This window comes from Macrotis lagotis, chromosome 1 (genome assembly GCF_037893015.1).
Source record: "Macrotis lagotis isolate mMagLag1 chromosome 1, bilby.v1.9.chrom.fasta, whole genome shotgun sequence".
NCBI lineage: Eukaryota > Metazoa > Chordata > Mammalia > Peramelemorphia > Peramelidae > Macrotis > Macrotis lagotis.
The window spans coordinates 83,678,914-83,689,657 of NC_133658.1; positions in this window are offsets into that span (position 1 = coordinate 83,678,914).

Genomic DNA, 10,744 nt, shown 5'->3' on the forward strand with positions numbered 1-10,744 from the left:
ATAATACATTTATTTATATGCTATATGATGATGAAATATAGTAAAACATGGTATCTTACTTATTCATGTGTTCACATGTTGTTTCTCTCACCATACTGTGACTTCACTGAGAGCTGTATCTTTCATTGTATCCTTAGTAAATGTTCCTTGCTTTTGAAATTGATGATGATGATGGGGTTGATTGCATAGTAAAATTTTAATTTTACTTTACTTATTTTCTGTATTACAAAGTTTTACTCTAAAAGTTCATCCTTGTATGATGATGATTCTCAAAGTCTATGCCAGCAGATCAAACATTCTGTCAGGTTCTAAACAAGCTAGAAAAGTTTAATATATGGTCCTGGCATGAGACTTTGTCTCTTGTCTGAGGACCAGCCTAGCCAAGTACAAAGAGGTTCATCATCAGCAGATTGGCCACTAGATGATGAATTATTTGGCCAAGTCAACTTATGAAACAAAAAAATTGCAAAAATGGTCCTTGGTCCTATATGTTTCTATAGTGAAAGTGGCAATGCAATGGAAGGGAGGGAAGGGGTGACAAATATTACAGAGTATACACTAATTTAACTATGAGGGTTCAAATGTGAGATCCTTGCCAAATGATCAATGAATCGATGTGTTATTAGAGGGAAATGAACTACATCAATATTAACAGGAATTAATGAAAACAGAAAGCATAGAGGTGTTGCAGCTAAATGGAAAGATGTTTCCTTAGAAAGAAAAAGAGATAATTGGTGGATTTGTTTTCATAATATTCCTAAACAAAGCAAAAGCCATTATGTGATACTTGGCCTTGGCCATCTATCACCTAAATGTTTTAAACCTATCATCTATCATCTAAACACTCATAAGCAATGGGCTGGATTACAGCTTCTCTGTAGGAGCTATCTCAGGGAGTATATACCAGAGCTCCTAAGAAACTTCTGGGGAACCTCAGGGACACATATGTCTAAATATTGGAGATCCTTTTGCTTTGAGATGTCTAAGCCTTTCCTTCATTGGCAACAGAGTAGAAAGAGCTAATGAAACCCTGAAAGGGAATGCCTTACTCTCTGTTACTCTCTTCTTTACCCATCTATCAAAACTATACATCCTTTAAAGAGAGATGGAGAGAGGACTGGTGCCTTTCCCCTTACCACAGGATAAACAATGAATTGTGAGCACAATAGTAGCTCAAGCATATGTGGGATTTGGTGAATCTGCCTATTTTAGGGTATTAGGAGTCTGACTGTACCTTCTTCTTTATTTCTTGAGAAAAAATGACACAATAAGCACTTGAGATGGAAATGTCTAGTGTCGGTGGAAGCTTTGTGAGTTTAAGAAATCAAAAAAAAAAGCTGGATCCCTTGTTCACTGATGAATGAAGGCAAGGGAGATTTCTTCTTTGGAGTGAGAGGAGAAACATTACTGTAAGTCTGGCTTGCTAGAAGACATAAACCTGGAGGCAGCTAGTTTGGATAGTGCAGAGTGGAGGTGAAATGTGAAATAACAGCTCTGTAAGCTGTTTCATGCTTTCATGTTTAAAACTCAAATTCTCAGAAAAGTTGAAACAAGTTACTTTATCCTATTTTAAGTCTTTGTATTACATGGTTATGAGAGTCATTCCATTTAATATTTCTTTTGTGTGTAAGATATATATGTGTATATATACATATATTATATATATTTAAATTTATATATAGCTGTCCCATACCTGATTTGATTATATATTAATTATCTTTCTATTCTTTCTTTAGAGGTAACCTTAGAAATAATTCAAAACTAAGGATAAGTCATTTTCCCCATGGGTCTCTGGGACTGAGGTTCAAAGAGATGAAATAAAAATACACCTCTTTGGAGGTCAGATTTCACCAGTGATTGAACGTGATCCAAATGTGTGGCTCCAGAGTTAAAAGGTGTCACCTTAGTGGAAAGGTAGATAGCATAGCAGTAAAAGCTTACTATTAGATCAGCATTAGGAAGAAAAACTACCATTAAGATAATTCAAATTACACATCACTTGTGTGAAAGAAGATGAAGAAATAGATAAATTTTATGAAGAGGTTTATTTAATATTCCAAATCAAAACAACACAGAGATTATTGCCTTCAGCAAAATATGGACAGAGAAGAGGATGGTAAAAATATATTGAAAACTATGGTTTGAAATTAAAGAGTGAATGACATCAAATGCCTGTGGACTGCTATGAAACTTCACATAAATAAAATGGGAATACTTGGGAATACCTGTTTTCCCAACATCGAGATCAGTTCGTTATCAACTATTGTGCCATTTTTATGCCATAGCTTTGAAGTACTATTGGGGTGCCATTCCTTTTTCTCTCAGTCATCAGAACTGAAGAGTTAAAAGTACACTGTGAACCTCTAAATTGCCCCAACAGAGAAAGCATGTCTGGGGTCATGTGAAAAAAATTCAGGGGGAGAAGAACCTATGGTTCTCTCTTTGTAGAGACAGGAACTTAAGGATATGAAATACTTTATATTCTGCCAAGCACAATTGACACATTCATTGTTTTCACTGAATGACTTTTTCTTTCTTTTAAAAGGAAAAGTATTTATGTATTTTATTTTTATAGTTATTTTAAAGATCTCTATTAAAAGAGATGTCATAGTATGGAGAAGGGGAAAGGGGCATATTTGGAAGTAATGGTGATGTAAATAAAATATACCAATAAAATTAGGCTTAAAATGAAAAGAAAATAATTTAACACTTATAGTAAATGTGTCATCTGAGTCATTTGAGGTAACAGAGCAGTCAAAGAGTCTCTGTTGGTCCAGAATGAGGAAGAATCCTCTTAGAACTGCCCTATATAGACCACATCTGAAGAAGTATGTCTTTTGTTGAATATGACCTTTAAGGAAGAATATTTGACACCCTGGAGCATGTCCAAAGGAGTAAAACTGGAATGGTAAAGAAATTGAAGACCAAGTCATGGGAGAAAGGGTTGATAAAAGTTTGTGTTTAATCTGGATTGTAGAAATGTGTGATAATTGTCTTAGTATTAAAGGACTCTCATAGAGGGAGGGATTTAGATGTGTTTTGTTTTCTGTTAAAGGATGGAGTTAGTAATAATTGGTAGAGCTAAAAATTCAGTATCCTTCATGAGAGGGACATTTTTTCTGTGTCTTTGTATTCCTAATGTTTAATTTAGTGTCTGGCACTTAGCAGGTGCTTAAAAACTTGATTGATTATTTTTAAAAATATATATAAGTCCTTAGATATGAGGATTACCAATACAGAAGTCTAATGGGGGAAGATATGTAAGTAGCAATATACAGGAGACATAGAAAAATGACATAAATGCAAAGGTCAGTCATGATCAAGAGAAGACAGTGTTACTTTCCTCTTTGGGGTCTTCCTAGGATTTTAGAGATGCAAGGGACCTTAGGGATCTGTTATCTCAACCATCTTATTTTACAGAGAAGAAACTGGAAGGTCAGAGAGAAAGCACTTGAAAATGGTCACAGAAGCAGGCCCTGTCAAACCATAGGAAGTCACACCACTTTCTCACAGGCTGCCCAGATCATGCTATCAGTCAGTCTTTTCATCTGAACCAAACTTCCTGTGGTTTCTCTTGGGTTAAAAACCACCCAACTGGGTGATAAAACCTGGTCACCTTTCTTTCAGCTCAGTGGTGACCTTCTTTTCAACCAACCCTTACAGTGTGTCAGGACACATTGTAGTCTTGTCACATTTTTGCATATATTTATTAAGTGGAATGACATTGCATGACTGTAGCTTAAGGAAGAAGGCCCTTGGACAATATTTCTTTTTTCTTTTTTTATAATTTATTCATTTTTTTGAATTTTACAATTTTTCACCTAATCTCACTTCCCTCCCCCCCACCTCCCACAGAAGGCAGTCTTTTAGTTTTAATATTGTTTCCATGCTATACATTGATCTATGTTGAATGTGTTGAGAAAGAAATCATATCCTTTAGGAGAAAAAAATAAAATATAAGAGATAGCAAAATTATATGATAAGGTAAGTTTTGTTTTTTTTTTAAATTAAAGGTTATAGTCTTTTGTCTTTGTTCAAAGTCCACAATTCTTTCTCTAGATACAGAGGGTATTCTCCATCACAGATACCCCAAAATTGTCCCTGATTGTTCTACTGATGGAAAGAGTAAGTCTGTTAACATTGATCATCATTCCCTGTTGCTGTTATGTGTACAATGTTCTTCTAGTTCTGCTCATCTTATTCAGCATCAGTTTATGCAAATCCTTCTGAGCTTCTCTGAATTCTCACCCCTCTTGGTTTCTAATAGAACAATAGAATTCCATAACAAACAAATATCAGAGTTTGTTCAACCATTCCCCAAATTTATGGACATTCACTGAATTTTGGACAATATTTCTAAACTTTGACATATCTGGAATTTGATCAGTGTGGATTCTTCTTCCAAGAGTGCAGACCTCAATTCAACCATGAATTCTCATTCTAAATGGAATCAAATGGAATCTCCATCCTCACATAATCTTTCAAAGGAAGTTCACCCAATATGCAGAGGACTTTCCTTTGAACATAGCACTTAATAAATAGACATTGGATTGCATTGATTTGACAAGACCCCAGAATATAACAACTGGCTGGTTGGAATGATGGTCAATAATGAGTAAATCAGAATCTGTCAGATGGGTGGTTTTTAACCCAAGGGAAACCACAGGCAGTTTGCTTTGGTTCTAATGAGAACAATGACTTTGAGGACATGACCTGAGCAGCTATGAGACTAGAACCTCTATAGAGGTCTACCCCCCACTTCTGTGACCATATATAAATGCCTCTCTCTCTCTGGTCCTTAGTTCCCTACTTTGTAAAAATGAAACGGTTTTAAGAGCTGATCCCTAAAGAACCTTCCACTTCTAAAATTCTAAGATGATATTATGAAGGAAATATTATTATCTTCTTTGACTAAAATCCCATGCTGCAAAACCTATGATCCTTTGTTCTTAATATTAAATTTATGATCCTGGAATTGAAAACCAAACACAATCTAGATAGCTTCAAATTGCTGATCCAATCTCCATTTCTTCTGATAGAACATCAACTCCTTGTGGGTATAGATTGTTTAATTTATGTCTTTGTATCCTTAAATACAATGCACTCTATATAGTATGTTCTAAATAAATGTTAATTAACTTATTTCATTTACACATATATGCATATATATATTCATACATGCATATATTCATTCAACATAACTGCCACTCAACTGGGTCATTAAGTCCTGCCCTTTGTTTTGTTTGCATCATCCTTATACTTGGTCTAGACTTTCCTGCAGGTCTCATAGAGTCATGTGATCACAGATTTAGAAATGGAAGGGAACTAAGAGTGTGGCTAGCTCAGTCCCCACATTTTGCACATGAAGAAATAGAGGCACATAGAGTTCATCAACTTGCCCAAAGAAGCAAAGATGGCGGAACCAGAATTTGAACCATATCATAAGTATACACAGAGTATAAGCCAGATGGTTCAGTTTGTGGACCACTACATTCTCCTTCAGGAACAGCCAATGATAATGATCACTCCATACTGTACCAGTTACATGCAGGCCCACACAACCCAAACTCTATGAGATATTCAGATCCTTTTACTCATAATCCAGTGGTTTTCCCAGGACATAATACCCAGGACAGGTATGTCCTGTAACCTCCCACATGTTGTTGCCTCTTCCTTTCTTCAAGGATCATCATTTAAAATAATATTTTGAAGTTGATTAGGGACTTAGGGAGAACCTGGGACAATCAGCCTACATTTTCTAAGAAAGAAGCTAGGGCTCAGAGATATCAAAAAGCTTGAATCTGAGCCCAGATTCTGACTCCAAAACTTTTGGTACTTCCATTACAGCACATTGTTTTTCAATATCAGAGTTATCTTCCCCAGGAAGCCTTCTCCTATGTCCCAGATGAAGCTTATCTCTCCTTTCTCATACTCCTCATAATCTCTATATAACCATCCCCTGTGTACTTACCCTCACTCTCCCCTTTTATATTTATGTACATGTCTTTTACACTTTTAAATTGTAAGTCCCTTGAGGTGAGGGACTGGGTGGCATTTTTCCATCTTTTTTATCCCTATAATATAGAGTACAGGATCTCAAATGTTTCAGACACTTAATGAATTTTTGTTGCATTGAATACAACATAATATCATAGGAATTAAAGCTGAAAGGTATCTTGTAGGTCACCCAGGAAGATCCTCTCATTTTTACTGATAGGAAAACTGAGGACCAGAGAGGATAAGTAATCTACCCAATATCACAGAAATTCGCTCCCTATTTATGTTCTCTGCACTTAACTTTTGTGTATCAGAAAGTCTACCTTGCTTAAACTTGGTGTAGCCTTTCTCCCTCCCTTTGTATCCCCAAGACCAGCAGATGACCAACTATATATTTATATTAGGCCAGCATGGTATATCACTTTGAAAAGGCATAAATAGATTCATACCTGAAATGTTCTTTATAGATCATTAAGTCCATTTCCTTTACTTTACTGATGATGAATGTCAGATCCAGAGACATTGTGATAATCAATAAGCTTGAGCTCATTTTCTCTGATTCCAAAGTCAGTATTCCTTTCACCATACTGTTTTTAGTTATTTTGAAGAATATGTAACTCAATCAGTCTTTTAAACTCCAAGGTCCAAGACTACAGCCTCAAAATACAGTGGGAGGAAAGTCAAGCAATTGTGGCAGGAAAAAAATATATGTGCATATTCATAGGAATATCTGCACATGTATATGTGTATGCATGTATCTGCACATGTGTTTGCATTATGCATATACCCTGTGTATGTGTGTATGTGTTTGTATATATGTATACTATATATACAAATATATATGTCTATACATATATCTTGTCTAGATTTTTTCAGGGGTCTGCTCCTCAGACTGTTCCTGGAGACTTGGCCAAGGATATCCCATTACATGCCAGTTTTTCCTCTTCTGACTCTACAGTTTGCCTCTCCTTCATAACCCCCAAAGTCACTCCAAAGGAGAGGTGAAGGCATTGCATTGGATTGTCTATGAGGTACCACATTGTTCTCCACTCCAAACTATGGGGAGAGCTGGCTCTGAGTGTGACCAGGAAGCCAAGCTAGCTGTTTTTTTTTTTTTTTCATTCTCCACCTATACCCCACCAAATTGCTGCCTGAGATAATGCAAACAGAGAAACCCATCTCTTGTGGAACCCTTTTGCTTACTATGATCTTCTTTCCTGGGCACAAGCCTTTGAACAAACTAGTTCCCCAGGTTTATTGGAGCAAAGTCTTCTCTGCTGTGTTCTTTATTCACAATAATGCTGCATTTTGAACTGGAGTGGGTAAGATCTGTAATACATAAAACAATTTTCTTGGAATAGCTTTATTCCTTATTACCATAGGCAGGTTGGTAAGAATACTGTATTTAGAACTCTAAGAACTAGATTCAAATTCTATTACTGTAATTCATTCCCTCTGTGACTTTGGGTAAATAGCTTGCTCATTCTCAGTCTCAGTTTCCTCACTGGTAAAATTGGTGGGGAGAAAGGGAGATTAAAATACCTCTAAGATTCATTACAGGTCTAAATTTATGACCATATTATCTTTTTTGGCTAATTTTAACAGCAGGAAGAGTATAGTCAATTGCTGACCTTGGGTAGAGGTATGCAGATGTATGGATATAGGTAGCAGAGGCAGGTCTAATCAGGGGCAAACTAAAGCCTAAAGCAAAACATGGAAGGGCAAAGTTAAAAATCAGGAATACTTTTCACATCATTCAATATATGTACATCTGTTTAACATCATAGTGTCATAGCCAAGGCATGGTGATGATATGGTGAATAAAGAGCCAGTTTAGATCCAAGAAGATGTGGTTCAAAGTCTGTCTCTGAACCATCATGGTTTTGTTACTTCTTAGAACCCTGAGGGACCAAGACTCTACATCACTGAGAAGGTGCTGACTTTCATTTGGTAGGCCAAGTTTGTTTGTTTGTTTGTTTCTTTATGCTGTGAATTACCTGAGTGCAAGGACCATGTTCTTGTCTTTTTTTTTTTTTGTATTCTTGGTATATAGTATAGTGCTTGTTGACTTGACTTTGCTCATTTAGAACTTTTTCATTCTAAGCAAATCTAAGTTCTAGTCACTCCCCGTTCCTAAAGGCTCCCAACCCCAACTAGAAAGTAGTCTTTGAGATACCCCATCCCCTCAGTGACTTGCTCAGATCTGGCACATAGTAGGTGCTTTGTAGAGACCTATGGAATTGAATCGAATTCCATTCAGTCTGAGGACCATGTGGGCATTCATTTCATAGTAAATCAAGTCTCATGAAAATTGGACTTAAAAACCACAACCTCTTAGTAGTATACACTTTGTTGAAACTTTCTATGGGAGAGTAAGTGTGATGTGTTATATACATATACATATATACACATACATACATAATACATACATATGGTCTGTGTTTGTCTGTGTGTGTGTGTGATATTTGTATCATGTCTTGTGGTAGATTGAGATTTATTTTTGGACTGCCCAGATTCCTACCAATGTCTTGTCTTGTCTCTGGTGGACTAAAGAATTTCAACCCAGATTACTGAATGAAAAGTGTGATGTGCTGAACCTTTCTTTACTTTTGGAGATAAGTACAGATTCACTTCCAGGTCTCTAGCCCAAAATGACTCCTAATAAAGGTTTATGACCTCATAATATTGTCTTTCAGCCTCAAGAAGAAACTTTCATTCCCCAAATTTAGTGAAATCCAAGAAGTCCTATGTGTATAAGCCTTGGGAAATTCCAATTCTTTTAACACTTCATATAGTCTCCAAAATAAACAAAGTCCTTGCTATTATGATCCCAGGTGTTGACTCACAAGAAGAACTTTGGAAATAATTAATTTAATATATGTTTTCCACCAAATTGGTGAGTACATGTTGTCAGATACAAGACTCCAAGGATTTACCTGAATTAAATACAACTCATGTCCCTCTACTCTACAGTTGTTGGCTGACCTACCGCAGAGCAAGATAGCACTTTAGCACTGCTATCTGGAGCCTGCCATTGCATCATTGCCCAGTTTCAAGCAGCATAGATCTTAGGAGAAGATTAAAGCAAATCCTCTAGTTTTGTTGGGGGGATAATTGTGTTTTTGTCAGGCTTTCTTGGCCTTCTTTCCTGCCTTTGCTTCTCCAATTTTTCCATTACCCAATTTGAGATTTCACCATCCCAGATTTGTAACATGATCCACAGCATTACAGAAAAGCACATCATAGGCACACACATGAGAGATATACAAATACATGTGCTTGCATGCATGCACATTCATGTGCATGTAGGAGGGGTTATCACTATAATGCATATTTATATGTGTGTGTAAACTTATGTTTGTGCATATGTGTGTTTAAACTCATATTACATACACACATATATCCAAAGTATGGGATTTATCAGTATGAAGAAGCCGAAATTTCCTTCACCAATCATAATGGCAACTTTCCTGTCTATAATTTGTACCATATAATATATATATATATATATATATATATATATATATATATATACACACACACACACACACACACACACACACACATAATATGGTATGGTATATATATACATATATATATATGTATATATACACACACACATGATATGGTATGGTATATATACATATATGTGTATATATATATGTATATATATATACATATATATATATATATATGTATATATCTCAAGTGCTGATCTTGGAAAAATATCTGAGTTCACACCCTCCCTTTGACATATGAACAAATGAATTCAAAAGATTTTATTAAGTTTTTACTATTATACCAAACACTGTTAACTACCAAGAACATAGATAGAAAACTAAAGAGGGTCCCTGCCCTCAAGGAACTATTGGGAAAGCATTGGGATAATAACAGACATAACAGTAGCCAAGGAAAAGGAATTTAGTCTTAAAGCTATTGGGATTTTAAATGAGGTCACAGGTCCATTCAGGAACCATAATGGAGCAGATTTGATCATGGTTTATGGTTCCAGAATTGAATGTATCAATGGTGAGGAAGTAAGTTGTGGTGAGGAAGTAGCAGAGAGAAAAGTGTTCATAAGTGGGTCAGAACAGTAAGGCACTAAGCAAGGAGGCTATGGGGGAAGAGGCTTCAAAGGAGGGAATAAGGTAAACCATAGCTAGAATGCTCGTGAAAGAATGATCCAGAGATATAATGACCAATTAGGAGAGTATTGACCCTAGAGTAGAAATTACTCTGGATCGTGATCTCTATTGTGGGCCTGGTGGTTGGCAAGGAGGATGTAGATGAAAAGGTGGCTGAAATCATATGTCTAATGTCACACAGAGATATGGATGCTCAGATGTCTTGTATGTATGACAGTTTGAACTTAAAGCTATAGTATTATTCTTGAGACACCCTGTATATACACATAACTATATAGACGCATAAAGTAAGCACAAAATAGGAAGAATAAAGGAGGTGATAATCCCACTATCCTCCCTGGGAAGAGTGTATATACCCATATGGGTATATACACAACAATGTAAATCATGCCAACGTAGAGGTTGGTTGTAGAAGCTGAGGATGATTGACTCACACAAAAAGTTTAAAAGGGAAATGATCATGGTCTTCAATTATAAGGAAGAGAGATAAGATTTATTCTTCTTTGAACTAGTGGGCAGAATTAGGAGTAATACAATAGATGTAAGCTAAATGAAAAAATATTTCAGTTTCATGTAAAGAAAAACTTTCCAGTAATTTGAGC